The sequence below is a fragment of the Silene latifolia genome, chromosome 11 (assembly GCF_048544455.1).
Source record: "Silene latifolia isolate original U9 population chromosome 11, ASM4854445v1, whole genome shotgun sequence".
NCBI classification, from domain to species: Eukaryota; Viridiplantae; Streptophyta; class Magnoliopsida; order Caryophyllales; family Caryophyllaceae; genus Silene; species Silene latifolia.
This window is the reverse complement of record NC_133536.1, coordinates 191,513,131-191,532,702: the sequence shown is the minus strand read 5'-3', so window position 1 is coordinate 191,532,702 and position 19,572 is coordinate 191,513,131. Positions and strand designations below refer to the sequence as shown.

At 39.2% G+C, this 19,572-nt stretch overlaps 1 non-coding gene across 1 annotated transcript; it reads right to left on the bottom strand.

Annotated features, from left to right (window-relative positions):
• Positions 1 to 3,035: 3,035 nt before the first annotated feature.
• Positions 3,036 to 3,142, bottom strand: LOC141616129 (small nucleolar RNA R71). The gene has a single exon (XR_012530499.1). It is a non-coding gene; the product is annotated as a small nucleolar RNA R71 (small nucleolar RNA).
• Positions 3,143 to 19,572: the final 16,430 nt, after the last annotated feature.

Below are 19,572 nucleotides of genomic sequence, written 5' to 3'. Positions count from 1 at the left end.
TACCTTCCATGAGAGTGGGGATAACCTTAGTTGACTCAGCCTCTGAAGCAGCCACAAGTTTGTGATAAAACAATGGAAAGGGGATCTTGACTGGGACATCAGGAGTGCTAGGATAGACTCCGACTTAGACTCAGACTCAGACTCATACTCTTTTTCACTTTCCTCTTTCAACGTAGGGCCTTCTCCAGTTGTGACCTTGAGGATGCGGCCTTGGCGATCGGTCAACTTGACAGTTTTTCTCCGGCCTTGTGTAGCTTTCTCCGGGTCAGTATCAGAGATTAAGGCGGTGGGATTGAACTGGTTGTCTTTTAGAGCAATGTTGATGATGTCCTCGTAGCCGAGGTGCTTGATATTGTCTTCTCCGAAGAGGAGACTGACGGCTTGTCCATCGAGGCATGAGGTCGACTCAGATTTGGTCGATGCAGCTTTGGTGTTGTCGGGGATGAAGTAGCAGTCTTGAAAGACATCTACACCCGGGTGCTTGACCCTGGCTACGGAGTCATATATCAGCTCAGAAAAGCCGTTGTAGAGCTCGGATTCTCCCTCGGGGACGAAGTAACCATTGAGAGTCATATGGTATGGACGGAGGATGACTCCGTGCTTTTTGCGCTTCCGTATTAGGAGGTTCATCTCCTGGATGTCTTCATCGGTAGGCTCATAGCCTAGCCCGAAGGGGATATTAGGGACCTTAGCCTGTTTCAAGGGAGGCAAGGTGCTCTTCAGCGGATTGAGGGGCAAGCCCGGGAAATATTCCCGGCGCATCAAAATGCGGTTGACTGTGAGGTTGGATAACGGGTCACAATCAAAGGATGTGATGCGTGTCTTTTATATGATGTTTTGCACCTCATTTTACACGCATTTGAGAACTCATTTGTGTAGTTTAAGCTACCATTTCCCCCATTTTCGTCTACTTTCGTGTTTTTGTACTTTATTGCAGAAATGTGAAGAATTCAATGGATATTGAGCTAAATCCGTCCCCGACTATCCTGCATTGCAATTGACGTGAAGTATTGACTCGAGGAATGAGCTTGGTGCGCATTTCAAAGCCCAAAAGACAAATCCACGAGATTTTAGAAGTCAAGTATCAGCTCAAGCAGTCGATCGACCACTACCATCAGTCGATCGACCAACTGCGGGTTCGAAACTCTCGTCAGACATCGAAGAGCGATCGATCGATCGCCATGCTTAGTCGATCGACCGAGTTTTGTCCCAGCACGAGAATTAAAAGATCGAGGAACTTGAAGCCCATTATGTTTAGATTTTGATAATAAGTGTTACGTATGTTTGCTATATAACGTAACCTAGAACATCGATCTGAGGCATCCGATTTTGATCCGATTTTTAACTAAGTTTTACACAAGAACATTCAGATTTCTATTAGGGTTGAATATTGTTTTAGCATTGGAATTTCGTTCTTATTCTTAATCATTCCTCTGCAATCTCGGTATTCTTCTGCCTTATTTCGATTCACTTTTATTTCGTTGTTAGTATAGAATTGCTAGTTAGGTTCCCAAAACCGTTTTATCGTTGCATGTTAATTATTTATCTTACCGCTTTAATTATGAATTCATTACTTTTATGCCCTAGTTTTATTGTTGTTATCACCCTCAGCATGAGTAGCTAAATCAATTGTGCTAGGATGTAGGGGAATTGTAGTGTAGGCGGCAATATAATGAACACGGCCTGATTCGCGTGTTGGTCGATCGACCACCCTACCCGGTCGATCGAATGACCACGTGAGGTTTTATTTTCGTTTTAATTGTTTTAATTCTTTATTCGACGAATCGAGTGCACACGGCTAGTTGAATGCTTAGGATATGACTGACCCATTAGATCGAGAGATAGGGACAGTTGCTAGATCACCAATTAAAATGACTAAACTATGCTGAGATCGAAAGATAGGTAAAGTTTAGACCGTAAATCACTTTTCAGGACGAAAGTTAGTATTAGTGATATTAGGGACCTATAGCGAGATCAGAAGATGCTATTTGTTAAGAGTGGACCGAGAGGACCTTTTTATTTCTCGCCTCATGTATTTGATTTAGACCTGTTTAATATGCTGCCGCCGAAACTATAACAAACCGACCATCCTAGTACCTCTTTTATACTTGATTTTATATATTTCATTAGTTTACTTTTCTTTTATTGTTATTAGCTATAGACCAAACCCAATCAAACCCCCACCTTTTGTTACCTTAGACCGAATTTAAACAACTAGAAATTACGCCTGCCTCTCTGTGATTCGACCCAACTGCCGCTAGCTATAGTTGTAGTTGGAGTTTATAAATATTGTTTTTGACACCTCACGACGGGTATCAAATTTTGGCGCCGTTGCCGGAGAGCCAATTGTTCTAATTTTTAATTTTTTTTATTTAGTCTTTCTTTAGTTTAAGGGACTTCCGTTCCTTAAACATTTCTTATATTCTTTTTGTAGTTTCTTCTTATGCGCAGGTCACAGGGTGGTGAACTAGTACCATTAAATCCTGAGATCGAGAAATCCTTGCGCGAGTTGAGACGATCACAAATGGTATTACCGACAGAGGAAGAGCTGAGTACTCTGTCAAGCTACTACGAGAACGCCCTGTTCAAGGAGATCCACCTACATCTCCCGCCTCTACTTCTTGGTGAGACAGTTACTTCTCCAGAAATCCTAGTCATGGTGAAGAAGCAACCATTGCTAGTCACTCAGAGCCTACAGCTGCGAATCTCTACAAAGGATTCGAACTACCTGGGGAGGCGAGAAAATTCGAGCCAAAGCCTTCCTATATTAACCTGGTTGAGAGAAACCAGTTCGGGGGAGCTGCAAATGAAGATGCAGCCAAGCACATGGAGATTTTTATTGATTATTGCTGCTCTATCCCCCGCCGGCCGGTGTGACCCAAGATCAGATCAAGAAGACCATGTTCATTTTCTCTCTTCGTGACGCTGCAAGAGAGTGGTATAGAGATCTGGACCGAGCCGCCCATGGGATCACCGACTGGAATTCCTTAGCCCTGGCATTCTACAAAAAGTACTTCTCTGCCTCGAAGACGAATGCCATTAGAGCTCAGATCACGAGCTTTAAACAAGGGCCTGATGAGAACTTTCATGAAGCATGGGTCCGTTTCAAGAAACTGGTGCGAACCATACCGCACCATGGGTTCGAAAAATGGAGTCTTTGCAACCAGTTCTATAATGGGTTGTATGACGATCAGAGGGCTATTTTGGATGCTGCAGCCAATGGCCGATTTGCTAAAAACATGGGAGAGACTAAGGGGTGGAAGATCATCGATGATTTGGCCACTCATAAGGCTGAATATGGGAATTCGAGAGGAAACCAGAAGAGAGCTGTTGAATCTTCCTCTGTTGCTGCACTAGAAGCTCTCACTGCAAGGTTTGACAAATATGAATTGGGAGGAGCTTCTAAAGGTGGGATGTACCATGTTAACGCTGTTTCATACGGTCCTTTCGTCTGTAGAAGATGTGGAGCTGAGGGGCATGTCTCAGAGAATTGTTCTGTTCCCTTTGAGTCTTGTGCTGCCTTTCAACACTTTAGGTAGACAAACACGTACTATGAGCCGAATGTCCACCCCAACTTGAGGTGGAGTAGCCAGAATGTCCTGAATCCGACTCAACCTCCACAACAGCAGTAGCAGCAAGCTTATGTGCCCCCTCATCATAAGCAACAACAATACCGAAAACCTCCCTATGTGCAGCAGCAGCAACAATCCCAGAATTCCGATTTTACTGAGTTTAAGAACTTGCTGCTGAAGGAGTCCCAAGCTAGAGATGCCGGGATGAAGGTACTAGAGAGCCAAATTGCTCAATTGGCTAGTAAGAGTACCACTCGAGCTCCCGGACACTTACCGACTCAAACTGACCAGAAAGAGACCCTAAATGCCATTACTTTGAGGAGTGGGTCTACCCTGGAGGGGCCTGATATGGTCGAGGATGCCCCTGAAAAGAATGAGGCGGAACCGAGTCAAAAGAAAGCTTTAACGAAAATAACAAGAACAAGGCGTCTACCAGGTACATCAGTCGATCGACTGATATACCCGGCCGATCGACTGATATGCGGGTTACAGGAGCTTCTGGAACTGTACACCTCAGTCGATCGACTGAGCAAGGTGGTCGATCGACTGAGGCCCCTGATGATATTGAGAAATTTCGTCCTTCAATGCCCGATAATTTGAGAGACCATTTGTTCCGGGGTTCGACAACTCCGAAAGTATTGGGCAAGACCCGAGTCTTTGATGGGTCCGTCCCGATTCCGAAGTTCGACCCAATGTCGGTCAATGGCTCACATTTGAGACGGTCTGAGGAGGGTTCAAGCTTCAATAAGGAAAAGGTGGTGGACTTTCAGCCTAAGTCCACGGATGCCGGCATGCAAGACTTAGAGGAGAGGGCTAAGGTACTTCTCTCAGCCCCATATCCAGAGAGACTAGTGCCGACGAAGGAACAGGTATCTTTCAATAAATTTGAAAAGGTTATTCGTAGTTTGAATTTACAAGTTCCTTTCCTTGAGTTGGTCAATCAAGTGCCTGCCTACACTAAATTCATGAAACAACTTCTGTCTAAGAAAAAGTCACTTGAAACAGTGCATACTGTCGCACTGACTGAGGAAACTTGTTCTTATCTGTCTCACACTGCGCCCCATAAACTAGCTGACCCAGGTAGCTTTTCTGTTCCTTGTAATATAGGTACCTTCTCTATTGAGAAGGCATTATGTGACCTAGGAGCTAGTATAAGCGTCATGCCCCTGAGCCTTGCTAGGAAGCTCAAATTGACTAGGTTCACAGTGACAGATATGACCGTACAGATGGCTGACCGATCTGCGGTCCAGCCAATAGGAGTCCTAGAAGACATCCCCGTGCAAATAGGGAAGTTTTTCTTCCCTGTTGACTTTGTCGTCCTAGATATGCCTGAGGATGCCCACATACCTATCATTCTAGGTAGGCGCTTCGCACTGCTTTGGTGCGATTATTGATGTTGGTTCTGGGACCCCGACCTTCAAAGTGGGGAAGCATTCTATTGTCTTTGCCCGGTAAGGCTAAGAAAAAGGACCCCATGTGGCTCTGTGACTTGTAACACGGTTTCGACAAGAAATCGTACTTTGTGCTTCCTGATTTACCTATCTCTATTCCTGTTGTAACCCCTCCGCCCCAAATTGGGAGCAAATTGGAGGAAGATTTGTCTATTTCTGATATTGCAGGAGCTGGTTTGGGGAAGGAAGAGCTGCAAGTCACTCTAGCTGCGAAGAAGCCAATCATTTCACGAGGAGGTCTTGGTTGCCTTAGCTATGCCACCGATGAGGAAGTTGATGATGAGCCAGTCCAAGTAACGGAGTCCGACTTGGACTTTGATGAGCAAGAAGAGGTCATCGACTGGGGAGATGATGAAAGTGTTGATCCGTTGAGCCATACGGACGTGGAAGCTAAGAAGGGTGCAGCTGATAAGATAAGCACCGTTGAGGCTACCTCTAGTAGCCGTAAGCGACGAAGTGGGCCATTCCGTGGCCGTTCTTGATCAACTACTAGTTGATCTCATGTTTTCCAAAATTTTTATTTGCTTTTGTTAGACACTTTTTATTGCTTTTGTGTGCGCGGAACTTCGCATTTTATTTTGCTTGCTTAGGATTTTATACGTTTTAGAGTTTATTTTGGGTTTTGCGCAATTTTGGGCGCGTATTATTGTGCATTTGCAGGTTTTTTAGACCTCTTTAGCTCAAGTAATTGAGCAAATACGAAGAAATAAGAAGTTACAGCAGTATCTTCAGTCGATCGACTGGGCTATATAGTCGATCGACTGGTCTGCAGGTTCTAGGAGCTACTGTTCCTTTCACCTCGGTCAATCGACTGAGCTATGTGGTCGATCGACCGACCTGCACTGCTATACCTGTTTACGACCTCTCTCCTGCTATGTTTGGTCGATTTGCGGGCTTAAAGGAGTTTTCTACTCCAATTTATCTTCCGTCATTTTATTTATTTCTTCTATTTTTCCCAATTATGCACATAATACCACTTCATTATTGTCCTTCTCGATTTTATGCTTGGGTTTTGTTCTGTCTTTCAGGTACTTTTTAGTAGCACTACTGGCTACTGAAACCTCCTAGCTCACGCTGGTTTGGGGACGTTTCCTTTGCTGCGCTCAAAGTCTTGTGAGTTCCCGAGTTCCACTTCACGTCATTTTTATTTGTTTACTTTCTCGCAAATTCCCATTTCTCTTTTCTTCATTACATGATTTTGCACAATGGGGACATTGTGCGATTTGGTTTGGGGAAGGGTTTTGCGTCGTATATCATTTGCTTGCATTCACGTTTACATTTTGTTTTGCATTGTTTATTTCATTCTTATATTCAAAAAATTCAAAAAAATTGAAAAATTTCAAACAATTCAAATAAAATGCACGTTTATTTTAGCATATAGGTTGAGTCGGAACGGTAGTATTTCAAGGATGATATTGCATTTGCATCTGTTTTTTGCCTAAGCCTTGTTAAATTGACATGATTATTAGTAGAATCGTATATGCATATCCACGAGTTTTCGTTAATTATTTGCTGAACTTGAGACTTGACTTTGAAAATTAGCAAACTACATCATATTTCTGAGATTTAGAGCCTATAACTGGTGACATATATGACCAGTTTATCTAGGATGTGAGTAGTACTCCTTATGAGACATGTCAAATCAATTTGCATAAATATGAACTTAATCTGCTTAATACCTGTATGCATTCGGTTTGTGGTTTGTTGACACATGTGGTAGAGGTTTCCCTTTATTCGTTTTACCCATAAGCTCCACACTGCCAAAATCCTTTTTGTCCCATTTACTACATCCTACATTTAGCTTGTCCCTTGTCAAGCTAGTAGTCTTAGTTGTTGGGATTGTTACTTTGTTTTTGGTGGTAAATTCTCTTATTGAGATTTAGTTGGGAGAATGAGAAGAAAGGAAGGAAAGAAAACAAATAGAAAACAAAAGAAGTGAAAAAATGATTCAAAAAGAAAGAGAAACGCATGTGTACTGTTTAAGCGGTCGATCGACTGGCATTATAGGTCGATCGACTGAGGTTCGAGAGAAAGAAAAGAAATCAAATTCGCATAATTCAAATCCTTATATTTTGGCGATTTTTGCTCCCATGTGTTATTCATATCTTATGGGAGTTAGTTGATTACTTTTATACCTGGAGATTGTGAAGATTTGTGCTTGCTATAGCACCGTTTCTTTTATTTTGGAGCAAGAAGAAGGATGTTGCCATATGGTTCCGTTTTGGTACTAGCTTGATCACCTGTACCTCCACTTTTCCATAAATGTTTTGCCTCTTCTTACCCATACCTCACATATCCACATATATACCTCGGCATGTGTCACGGTCTTTTGTTGGTTAGAATGCATATGTACGGTCATAGAGATTGCTTTCATATTAGATTGCAGGCATGTTCTTATAGGTCGTAGTTAGGTGAGTGTCACTACAAATGAATTCTTTCTATCTTTACATTATTCACCTGTGCTTATTTGAGTGATATAAGCGACCCGTGAGAGTCCAATTTGATAAGTCTCTACAGTTGACGGTTCAGTAGTTTTAACGACTCCATAACTCGTTTGCATGATTCATTTGCTAATTGATTGTTGGTTGTGCATTAAATTGGTTTAGGCTTTACATGTTGCATTTCGCTCTGAGATTGAACTCGTTCCATTAGGTCATTAGATCGAGTCCTGTTCTTGCTTGGGGACAAGCAAGGGTTTGGTTTGGGGAAGTTTGATGCGTGTCTTTTATATGATGTTTTGCACCTCATTTTACACGCATTTCAGAGCTCATTTGTGTAGTTTAAGCTACCATTTCCCCATTTCCGTCTACTTTCGTGTTTTTGTACTTTATTGCATAAATGTGAAGAATTCAACTGAAATTGAGCTAAATCCGTCCCCGACTATCCTGCATTGCAATTGACGTGAAGTATTGACTCGAGGAATGAGCTTGGTGCGCATTTCAAAGCCCAAAAGACAAATCCACGAGATTTTAGAAGTCAAGTATCAGCTCAAGCAGTCGATCGACCACTACCATCATCGATCGACCAAGTCATGGGTTCCGAAGCTATTGTACACTAAAGCGATCGATCGACCGCCATGCTTAGTCGATCGACCGAGCTGCTGTCCCAGACGAGAATTAAAAGATCGAGGAACTTGAAGCCCATTATGTTTAGGTTTTGATAATAAGTGTTACGTATGCTTGCTATATAACGTAACCTAGAACATCAGATACAAGCATCCAGTTTTGATCCGATTTTTATCTAAGTTTTACACAGTAACATTCAGTTTCTATTAGGGTTCGGAATAATGTTTTAGCATTGGAATTTCGTTCTTATTCTTAATCATTCCTCTGCAGTCTCAGTATTCTTCTGCCTTATTTCGATTCACTTTTATTTCGTTGTTAGTATAGAATTGCTAGTTAGGTTCCCGAAACCGTTTTATCGTTGCATGTTAATTATTTATCTTACCGCTTTAATTATGAATTCATTACTTTTATGCCCTAGTTTTATTGTTGTTATTACCCTCAGCATGAGTAGCTAAATCAATTGTGCTAGGATGTAGGAGAATTGTAGTGTAGGCGGCAATATAATGAACACGGCCTGATTCGCGTGTTGGTCGATCGACCACCCTACCCGGTCGATCGTCTGACCACGTGAGATTTTATTTTCGTTTTAATTGTTTTAATTCTTTATTCGACGAATCTAGTGCACACGACTAGTTGAATGCTTAGGATATGACTGACCCATTAGATCGAGAGATAGGGACAGTTGCTAGATCACCAATTAAAATGACTAAAATATGCTGAGATCGAAAGATAGGTAAAGTTTAGACCGTAAATCACTTTTCAGGACAAAAGTTAGTATTAGTGATATTAGGGATCTATAGCGAGATCGGAAGATGCTATTTGTTAAGAGTGGACCGAGAGGACCTTTTTATTTCCCGCCTCATGTGTTTGATTTAGACCTGTTTAATATGCTGCCGCCGAAACTATAACGAACCGACCACCTGAAAACTGGTTTGTATTTCCAAGGGTCTAGTTGTAATGGTCAAGGTGATAAGCCCCGCACCTTGCTACGAGTGCCGTCATAGGCGCGTACTCCTTGGTTAGTTGGGACTAAATCAGCTTCTTTGATACCTATAATTGACTTTCACGAATTGTTTACGTTTAACCATAGTAATTCGTGTGTTATTATTTCTTGAGACATCGTTGTTATTACTTAAAGTACCATTATTCAAGGTGTAAGTAATTAATCAATAGCCATATGACAGGACTAAATGGATAACGAAGGCATGTGATTACCTTATTTGGCATGTATTGATTCCATGACTTTATAGAGAGTAACATCTGTGCATTCCATGATAGTTGCTTGTTACACCAAGACACCTAATGATGGTTATAGACGTAATACTTGCATGAATTAAAAATAGACATAAATACATGTGCAATCGTGTGATATATTTCACGTGATATATACGTTACATGAGGATGGTACTTGAATTCTACTAGAATACGTAACCTATTACGTGGTACCCGTCATTTCGTTCTTTGTTAAACGTTCGTAAGTAGCCTATGAGTATGTCGTTGTGTTCGAGCGTTGAACTTCAGGACGAAGTTCTCTTTTAGGAGGAGTGAGTGTAAAAATTAGGAAGTTAAAGAAAGAAACCAAGAGTTTTGAGAGCGACTATGTCAAGTGAACCTTAAGTTGAGAAGCGTTGTACGTAAGATAGTAAATATGGTAAGAGCTTGGGAGATAGAGGAGACCCGAGAGTTGGTAACGAGACAGAGAAAGAGACTTAAAAGAATGGTGAGAAAGAGAGAATGAGGCAAATTTGGGGGACGAAGTTCATTTTAAGGGGGGAAGATTGTAATACCTGGATTCTTTGGGACCCGCAAAAGTACCTCGAGATTTGTGAGAGATCTACAATGGACCGAGTGAGTGCGTACTAGACTTAGTGCGATTTAGACTAGGCCTAGTGAGGCTGCAGTAGACCGAGTTGAGGGTTTACTTGATCGAGTGGCCGACACTTGGTCGAGTGGGCGAGCACTCGACTGAGTGGACTCGACACTCGATCGAGTGCCACTGTGCAGCACCTGATAAACATCAATTTTAGGATTACACCTAATCTTATCCAAATCATTCCCTCCTTCTTCCTTCTTTATCTAAAGTCTCTCCCTTCTCTCTAAAGACCTCACAAACACACTCTCATGGGATTCAAGCTTGATTTGATGGATTTATCATTCTCTTCCTTCCTTTCTCTTATTTTGTAAGTTGAGATCTACCGATCTTTAATTAATTTAAACCCTAACTTTTGGGGGTTTTGTGGTGGAAAATAATTAGTAAATAAGGTATGTATTATAGGTAATTAATGGGTAATAATAAAGGGTTTTGTAGTGTAGGATAGTGTAAGATATTTGTGATAGTATTGTGTGGTTTGCATAGGATGAGACGGTTTCATATGATGGAATCGGTTCGTATTCGAGTTGCTTATGAAGATTGTTAAAAGGTAGGTTAATCCTACTTGGTTTCAATAATTTGTGTGCATATTTGTGTGTCTTTTACATCAATTGCATATTATGAGTTGCATTATATTACATGGTAATATTTGAGGATCTTGGTGAGTCCTTTATGCTGTTGGAAAGGCATTATAACATGATATTGTTTCATGAGGACTCAAGGAGTCGAAATAATCGAGTAATAGATGTCCACGACATGTTGAAGAGTGTATTTCATAATTGGTCTTACTTTGATGTGTGGTGTTGGATATTATATCGTTGTTGTTGTTGTTATATATGTTAAGGATATGGTTGATGTTGAGTCATCTCTTGGAGCTTGCCACTCCAAGACAGATGTGCACGTTAATGATTTGAGTACAGAGGGACTCGTATGGTTGAGGCACGACGTCTGGCAGGGATTCCGGTTGGCTTCTGGACCCGGCACATCTGGGCGTGTCCTGATACCTATTTGTGGAGTGTGGTGTCATGGGCGTGTCCCTGGCACCGGTAGTTGTGGGTATGTCTGGGCGTGTCACGTTAATGGCGTGGTGCTGGTATAATCGTGTCTCATTCATATCATTTTCATATGGCATATTTACCTATCATATGGTGCCGTATGTCTAATTATTTGAAACTGACGTGCTGTGTGTCTGTGTAAAATGTCACCTATTTTTGGGGTGGCCTGTGTCGATCCATATAATATTTTCGATCATATGGTGAGCAGTCTTTTACAGGTTGTTTTTTGTATCACGCGGGAGACGGGACGAGCCTTGAACTTGGAGTCGAGTACATGGATAGTTGTTAGATGACATGGATGGTAGTCAAGTAGCATAGTTCACATTTTATTCATTTATACATTTATGGTTATGTAATTCATTAAATACTTTATTTATATTAAATGTTTCTAAGTCGAAACTCCGATTCACCGCCTCGAGAAACCGAGAGGTAACATCCTCCCACTACCTTGACTGGGTAGGAATGGGGTGTTATAATAGGTCTACCCTTCATTCCTTCTCCTGGCTGATGCCATGACATTGCTTGTTATGCTGACTTGAATGCCTTAGCCCGGTGTTACCATGTTGCATTTAGTCTGTTCAAAGTAGGATTTATCCTGACTCAACAATATCAAATCTCCAATTTCTCTCCATACAATTCCAAGAATTTATTCACCAATTGCCCATCTTTGATGCAAAATTTAATAATCCTCCAACTTCAAATTCTCCATATATTCCCTTTCGTAGTCCAATCACACTTCCCAAATTCGGAACCAACACAATCAATTACTACGTTTTTCATAGAGAATCATTCAAGAAAGCTTTGATAGCTACAAGACAATCATAGAGGTTAAATAAAGGTGAATGCTCTTAATCTTACTCTCTTAAGAAGCATAAAAAGTTTCAATCTATCTAATTCACAAGTAAGGAACAAGATGATCGATTTTCACTGCTTGCTATGAATGAAGCCAATGTTTCCACATGCACTACGCCAAATCTAGCAATCAATAAGGAGCGTATCACAACAGTTTAATACATTTAACAAACGACACTTACATTACCGTTTTCCAAATATTGGCGGAAAACTAGACCGCGCTAATAGGAATAATGGTTTCCCTCAAAAACCGTTGTTATTATAATTTGACAACGGCCGCTTAACAAACCGTTGTCAAAAACGTTTTAACGGTTTCCAAAAACTCGTTATAGAATCACTCTTATCAACGGTTGTTAGAAAACCGTTACCAGTTTAAGATATCGACATTTCGAAAACCGTTACTAAATTAACACTAGCAACGGTTTTTGTTACCCGTTGTTATGTTATAGCTATGGATTTTTTGTAACCGTTATTATGTTCTATAATGAAATAACTTTTTCAATTCAACCGTTGTCAGTATTTGATTAGATTTTTCAGTTTGACATCTGCATTCAAAACTTTATCAGAACTTTAGTAAATATTCAATTTGACCAAAATAATTCTATAAATATGTCTTCATAATGTTTTAGATCAAATTCTAAATTAACAAACTTTTACTCTTTAATTTCTTTCTAAATTTCTCTCTAAAAAAATATGGCTGGTGTATCGGAGCTACAATCACATTCTCGTTACGCACAGCCTTTTACTTGCATTCTCCATAATTTCCCGATTTATTATGGTGTGAATGGAAAGGGTTTAAACCCTAATTTTGGGTGGTTGACGCAAATGCTTCATTACTCCGGTTTCACCGCGATTAAAAATTTGTACCCTGTGTCTATAAACAAGCAAGGTTTTGTAGGCTTCGTTTTTATCGTGTTTGACGAAGCCAACTGCCATGATAGTTTTCGTCAGGCAGGAAAATTAGGGGCTTGATTTGCGGGGGAAGATGCGGGGAAAGAGGACTTCTATTCGGATGATAAACAACAAGGCCCTTATCTATGGGTTGCGACCCATCTTGATCATCATCTGCTAAAACATTGTAGGAAGCATCACATTCTTGCCACCGTGCCTATGTCATGGGAGAAAGAGGCCATTCCACATGCGCTTTCCGGTGATAATGAAGGGCCGATCTACGACTTGATCTACACCAAAGTTCATAATGAGTATCCAAATACTTCATCAGATTCTAATATTTAAGTCTTTAAATATTATCTGGCATTGTAAGTTGTATTTGGATTATGGTGGTGGCTTGAATTAAAGTTTAATTATTTATATTTTTTATTACGTTTTTTGTTACCCCATCCTTTGGAATTCAGAGACAATATCACCAGAAAAATATCAAACTTTTATTATAATAACTTGGGTTTTTAGGAGTACATTAAATTATCAAGCGAAAGAAAAAAAATCGCGTAAAACAAGCGTTGACAAACGTAAAAAAGAAAATATGTAGTGTGGAGTTGAATGGAGGGAGTATGTTTTTTGTTACCCCATCCTCCAGAATTCAGTGATAATATCACCATATATGTCTCTTTCACCTTCAGTTCAATCCACACAGTCGTTTTCCCATTCCAACGGGATTGTCCCCTGCTCGGCAATGCGACCTTGGCGGTGCAGAATCAGAAGTAGTAGGAGACGGTCAGATTCATTCGCAACCCATAAATATTTGACTAATGCATGCCCTGTAATTTTTACTTTTTCTGATTCAAAGTTGCAGTATTGATTGTTTGACGGTATGTATAACACAAAATGATAACGGTACTTTGTTAAGCCGTTATCATACTTCATATATCAATATCGGTTATTTTAAATCCGTTGCCATATTACACCAAAAAACAACGGTTTTTCTTATAACCATTGTAAATATAGATCCACTGTGAAAACTGAAAAGTTTGTGGTTTTACCATTGCATGCCCTATTATTATTGTTTGTTTGACCATTATTCACCTCATGCATGCATGCACAATTAATACAACTTAGAATGTAACGTATGGATGAAATTAATCTAATTATTTATAGCCTTATTATACTATAAATAGCATCACATTTCTAGTAACAATAAGAATCACTTTATTATTACTAACATTTCTACTTTACTTTTTAAATAATCTACATATACATACATATCATCATTAAAAGAATGTCGTCGTCTTCATCATCCGTAGTCGCACCTCGTCAGTAATCGGTAACCCGTTATATCAACCCGATTACGTGCATAATTCACAATCTCTCAGTCATACGCGATGCTGCTGGGAAGCCAGCTTCTAAGTCTCTTAACCCATTGAGGGACATCTTCATTGAGAATGGGTTTTCAAATCTTAGGGCAATTCACCCGGCTTGGAGTTCTGGTCGTGGGTTTCTTGGATATGCTCTGATCGTGTTTCGAGGGGATGGTCTTGATGATTTTCGCCAAGCAAAACAACTCGCTGCAAGGTATGGATCACGTGACCATCAAACGGGCAAAAGTGACTTTTATGGAGACGACCCTAAGGATCGTTATGGACACGTTGGGCCTTACTTATGGGTTGTCACCGCTGAAGACGCTCCTCTGATAAGGAGGTTCATTCCGTACAGTTTTATTAATGTACCGAAATCATGGGAAGACGAAGAAGTGCCTCAATTTGATCACCGTCTTGATGCTGATGTAGTACGCTTGATTTATAATCAAGTTTATCCTCAGTACCCACCTCCTAGTCAAACTCCTGTTAGGGTGTTTAATTAATGTACTAATTAGTTAGCTGATTGTTTTTGTTGTTTTTTTATTTTTTATTTTTTATTGTGTTTCTTTTTTTCCCCTTTTTTTGCGCCATTGTTTAATATGCTCGTTTTAATATATAGTTCTACTCTTTATTACATGCAAATGCTTATTAACATAGATTTTAAATAACTTGCAAACAGACAAATGAATGAAACAATAACATATAATATAATGACAATGGTAGTGCATAAGAACCGTGTTAGAATATAAACACCTCTAAAAATAAATGGAAATTGGAAGATATTAATCAGATAATTACAATAGTTCTTATAAGAACCGTGTTAAATTATGCAATTGATGAATAACATTATTTTAAATAACCTTCTTACTTTCTTTATCTCTCTCTCTCTCTCTCTCTCTCTTATTACTCAAATTATGTTAAGTGGTAGCTCTTCTTCTTTCTCTATTTCAACAGGGACATGTAATTGCTCAGTTCCGACAGCATTACAGACTTCTTGACTTTGCAAAATATGGGAAGAAAGTTTCTTACTTGCAAATTCTATAATCCCGAGACTAAAATGCATGGATGCAATTACTTCAAGTGGGTTGATGAACCAATGACTGAGTGGCAGAGAAAGGTTATAAACAGGTTAGTGAATGAGAAAAAGAGCATGGATATAGAGATTACTCAAGTGAGAAGTATACTATATCAACTTGAAGAATCGAAGCGGGGAAATGACAGTGAAATATTGAAGGCAAATGAAGAATGCAAGAAGTTAACCATGGATATCCTAGAACTCAAAAATAATGAGGCATGGCTTAAGTTAATTGTTAAATTTCTTCTTCTAATTGTTATTTACCTAGTTTATTATGTATGGTGGTAGTTTGTACTCTTTTTGTGTAAACTTGTAATCCTTTAAATTAATGGAAATAAGCAAGATTTTCTAAGAAACATATTTTAATTAGCTGGCATATACGAAATGATGTTTTATTTCTTGGCGGCAAAATCAATCTCAATGAAATATAAAATAAAACGGTTATACCGAAACCGTTGTTCAGGATGTATATAGTTATAACGGTTTACGTCGTTGTTATGTATATAAAAACGATACATTATTTCTTTGCGGGAAATCAAACAACATGAAAATATTACACACAACGGTTATTTCTAACCCGTTGTAGATAGTACTAATCAATTACGGTCCCAAACAAAACTGTTGTCTGTTTGGGAATAAAATACAACGGTTTTTATTATACCGTATTTATTACTTTACAATAAACAAGGTCTTACAAGTGTTGTATTATTCATAAATATATACTCTGAGCTTCCCCTCCTCCGCATAATATCCTAAAATATTGAGCTTCCCCTTAACCACCATCCTACCCCATCGTCGTCGCAGTCATCGTCATCATCGCCATTGCCGCCGCCAGATCAACCCGGATTCTCCTCTTTAAAGAAGTAATAAACCCTCCTCTCTAGAGATTTGTTTGTTATTATAAGTATGCATTGTTATTATTTGTTTATTAATTTCTACTTTAGATATGGTCCAAAAGTGGAAAAGAAACGATGGAAATGCGTCAGGCGACAATTCAGGTGATGAGAAAAATTTGTAACACACTGCGGGTCGAATGCGCCACAGGGTTTCCCTAGAAGCAATAAATGCAAAGATACCTAATCCTTTACAGTAGGATAAAGATATGGGACTACTATATGGTGAGTATGCCGGGTATTTTGCGAGTTGGATTGGTTGTTGTGTAAGACAGTATGTGTCTCTCGGTACGCCGCGTATCAGTGAACTGAGTAAAATACGGAACACCATGCTAATAAACAGAATAATGGTATGTATATACAATAATAAATGTTTTAGATAAAATTAAGTAACTACTTGATATATGTTTTAACCGAAACACTTGTACCAACTATGCTCATTATATATGCAGTTAGCTTACGTTGTCCCCGAAATGTATGATAAGTACCTAAAACAAAAGACAAGGGAAGCCCTTAGTTCTTGGAAGTTAGAGATTGCTGAGAAGCACTTGTTCAACAAGGAAATCGGGGAGATGAACAAGAACCCACCAACAAAGAAGTATCCGTATGTCAGTCAAGACCATTGGGATAGCTATATCGCTTATAAGAAGTCTGACAAGTTTAAGGTAACTTAATAATAATAATAAGAAGTATACTCATTTTAGTGTTTAGTCATGTTTACGCTTCTTGATACAATTTATTTGATGAAGGCTATGAGTGAGAGGAACAAGGCGAACATTTCAAAGAAAAAGACCGTCTTTTACGGCTCCTGAGTTGGTTATAGATTGATTAAGAAGAACTTGTAAATACATAATTCTTATAGTATTAGACTATTAGGTGATGAATGTTATATATGTTCATAGTAATCATACATATTTTGAGAGGATACCAATATGATGAATGAATTGTAGGCAAAACTTGGAAAATTCAGTCTTCACGACGCTTGGGTGGAAGGTCACACTCCTAAGAATGGAAAGACGAAAACTGAATATGATAAGGACATCAAAAAGAAAATTGTAAGTTTGAATAAATATGTCACCCCTACCGCTGGTGGTCGTAGTTATATAATTGTGAGTTGCTTAATGGTTTTATGTGTATGTATAGGATCTATGAGAAGGAGGTACATGAAGGAAAATGGAAGCCTGATGGACGTGATGACATTCTTGCTAGGGCAATCAGCAAAGCAGATCATCCAGGTCGTGTGAGAGGGGTATCAACGCATGTTGGTATCACTAAGTATTTTGGGAAAACTACTGAAGTGGTGATGATTCCAAGAAGGTAATCTATAAATACTGTATTTGAACCAATGTAATTTATAACTATATATGCTGACATTAATTTCTACTACACAGCTACATAAAATAGCTAGGTTGATGGTGAGAATCTTGGAAAGTGGGAAAAAGCCATCAGAAAAAGAGTTGGATATAGTTCAACAAGTCATAAAGGAAGCAGAGGAGGAGGAGGAGGAGGAGGAGGAGGAGGAGGAGAAGGAGGGGGAGGAGGAGGAGGCGGAAAAAGAGGTAATAATATTTATGTCTTATATATACAATGTGTTATATGATTTGGAAAATCATACGTGTTATATGGACAAGTATTAATATACAGAGAAGGAATCCGAGGAGGACATGGCAAGGGAGAAAGAAATAGAAAAGGAGACTGAGGTGGGAGCCGAGGATCGATATCAGGCAGTTGAAGAGGAAGAGCAAGCCAGGAAGGTCGTGACACAAGATGAGATTGAGGTAGTTGATGATCAGACGTTCTTCTCTACACCGAAAAAGGTAATACACTACGCCAAATCTGGCAATCAATAAGGAGCGTATCACAACGGTTTAATGCATTTAATAACGACACTTAGATTTCCGTTTTCAAAATATTGACGGAAACCTAGACCTCGCTAATATGAATTACGGTTTCCCTCGAAAATCGTTGTTATTATAAATTGACAACGGCTGATTAACAAACCGTTGTCAAAAAATTTTAACAGTTTCCAAAAACTCGTTATAGAATCACTCTTATCAACGATTGTTAGAAAACCGTTACCAGTGTAAGATATCGACATTTCGAAAACCGTTACGAAATTAACACCAGCAACGATTTTTGTTACCCGTTGTTATGTTATTGCTACGGATTTTTTGTAACCATTATTATTATCTATTATGAGATAATGGAGTTTCAATTCAACCGTTGTCAGTATTTGATTAGATTTTTCAATTTGGTTACTGCATTCAAAACTGAACTTTAATAAATATTCAATTTGACCAATAATATTCAATTTGACCAAAATAATTCTATAAATATGTCTTCATAATGTTTTAGGTCAAATTATAAATTATCAAACATTTACTCTCTAATTTCTTTCTAAATATCTCTCTACAAAAAATATGGTGGTGAGCTACAATCACGTTCTCGTTACGCACAGCCTTTTACTTGCATTCTCCATAATCTCCCGGTTCATTACGGTGTGAATGGAAAGGGTTTAAACTCTAATTTTGGGTGGTTGACGGAAAAGCTTCATAACTCCGGTCTCACCGCGGTTAAAAAAGTGTACCCTGTGTCCATAAACAAGCAAGGTTTTATATGCTCCGCTTTTATCGTGTTTGACGAAGATAACTACCATGATAGTTTTCTCATGCAAGAAAATTAGGAGCTAGATTTGTGGGGGAAGATGCGGGGAAATAGGACTTCTATTCGAATGATAAACAACAAGGCCCTTATCTATGGGTTGCGACTCATCTTGATCATCATCTGCTGAAACATTGCAGGAAGCATCACATTCTTGCCACCGTGTCTATGCCATGGGAGAGAGAGGCCATTCCACATGCGCTTCCCGGTGATAATGAAGGGCCGATCTACGACTTGCTCTATACCGAAATTCATAATGAGTATCCTAGTACTTCATCATATTCTAATAATTAAGTCTTTAATTATTATCTGGCATTGTAAGTTTTATTTGGATTATGGTAGTGGTTTGAATTAAAGTTTCATTATTTATGTTTTTTGTTACGTTTTTTGTTACCCCATCCTCTGGAATTCAGAGACAATATCACAACAAAAATATCAAACTTTTACTATAATGAATTAGGTTTTTTATGTGCACATTAAAATATCAAGCTAACGAAAAAAATCGCGTAAAACAAGCGTTGACAAACGTGAAAAAGCAAATGTGTAGTGTGGAGTTGAATGGAGGGAGTATGTTTTTTATTACTTCATCCTCTGGAATTCAGAGACAATATCACCATATATGTCTCTTTCACCATCAGCCTAATCTACACAGTCATTTTCCCATTGCAACGGCACTGTCCCCTGCTCGGGATTGCGACCTTGGCGGTGCAGAATCAGTAGTCGGAGACGGTCAGATTCATTCGCAACCCATAAATATGGGCGTACACGCTGTTCATCTTGATCAAACCAGAGTCTCGAAGAGTCATTATTATAGAATGCCCGC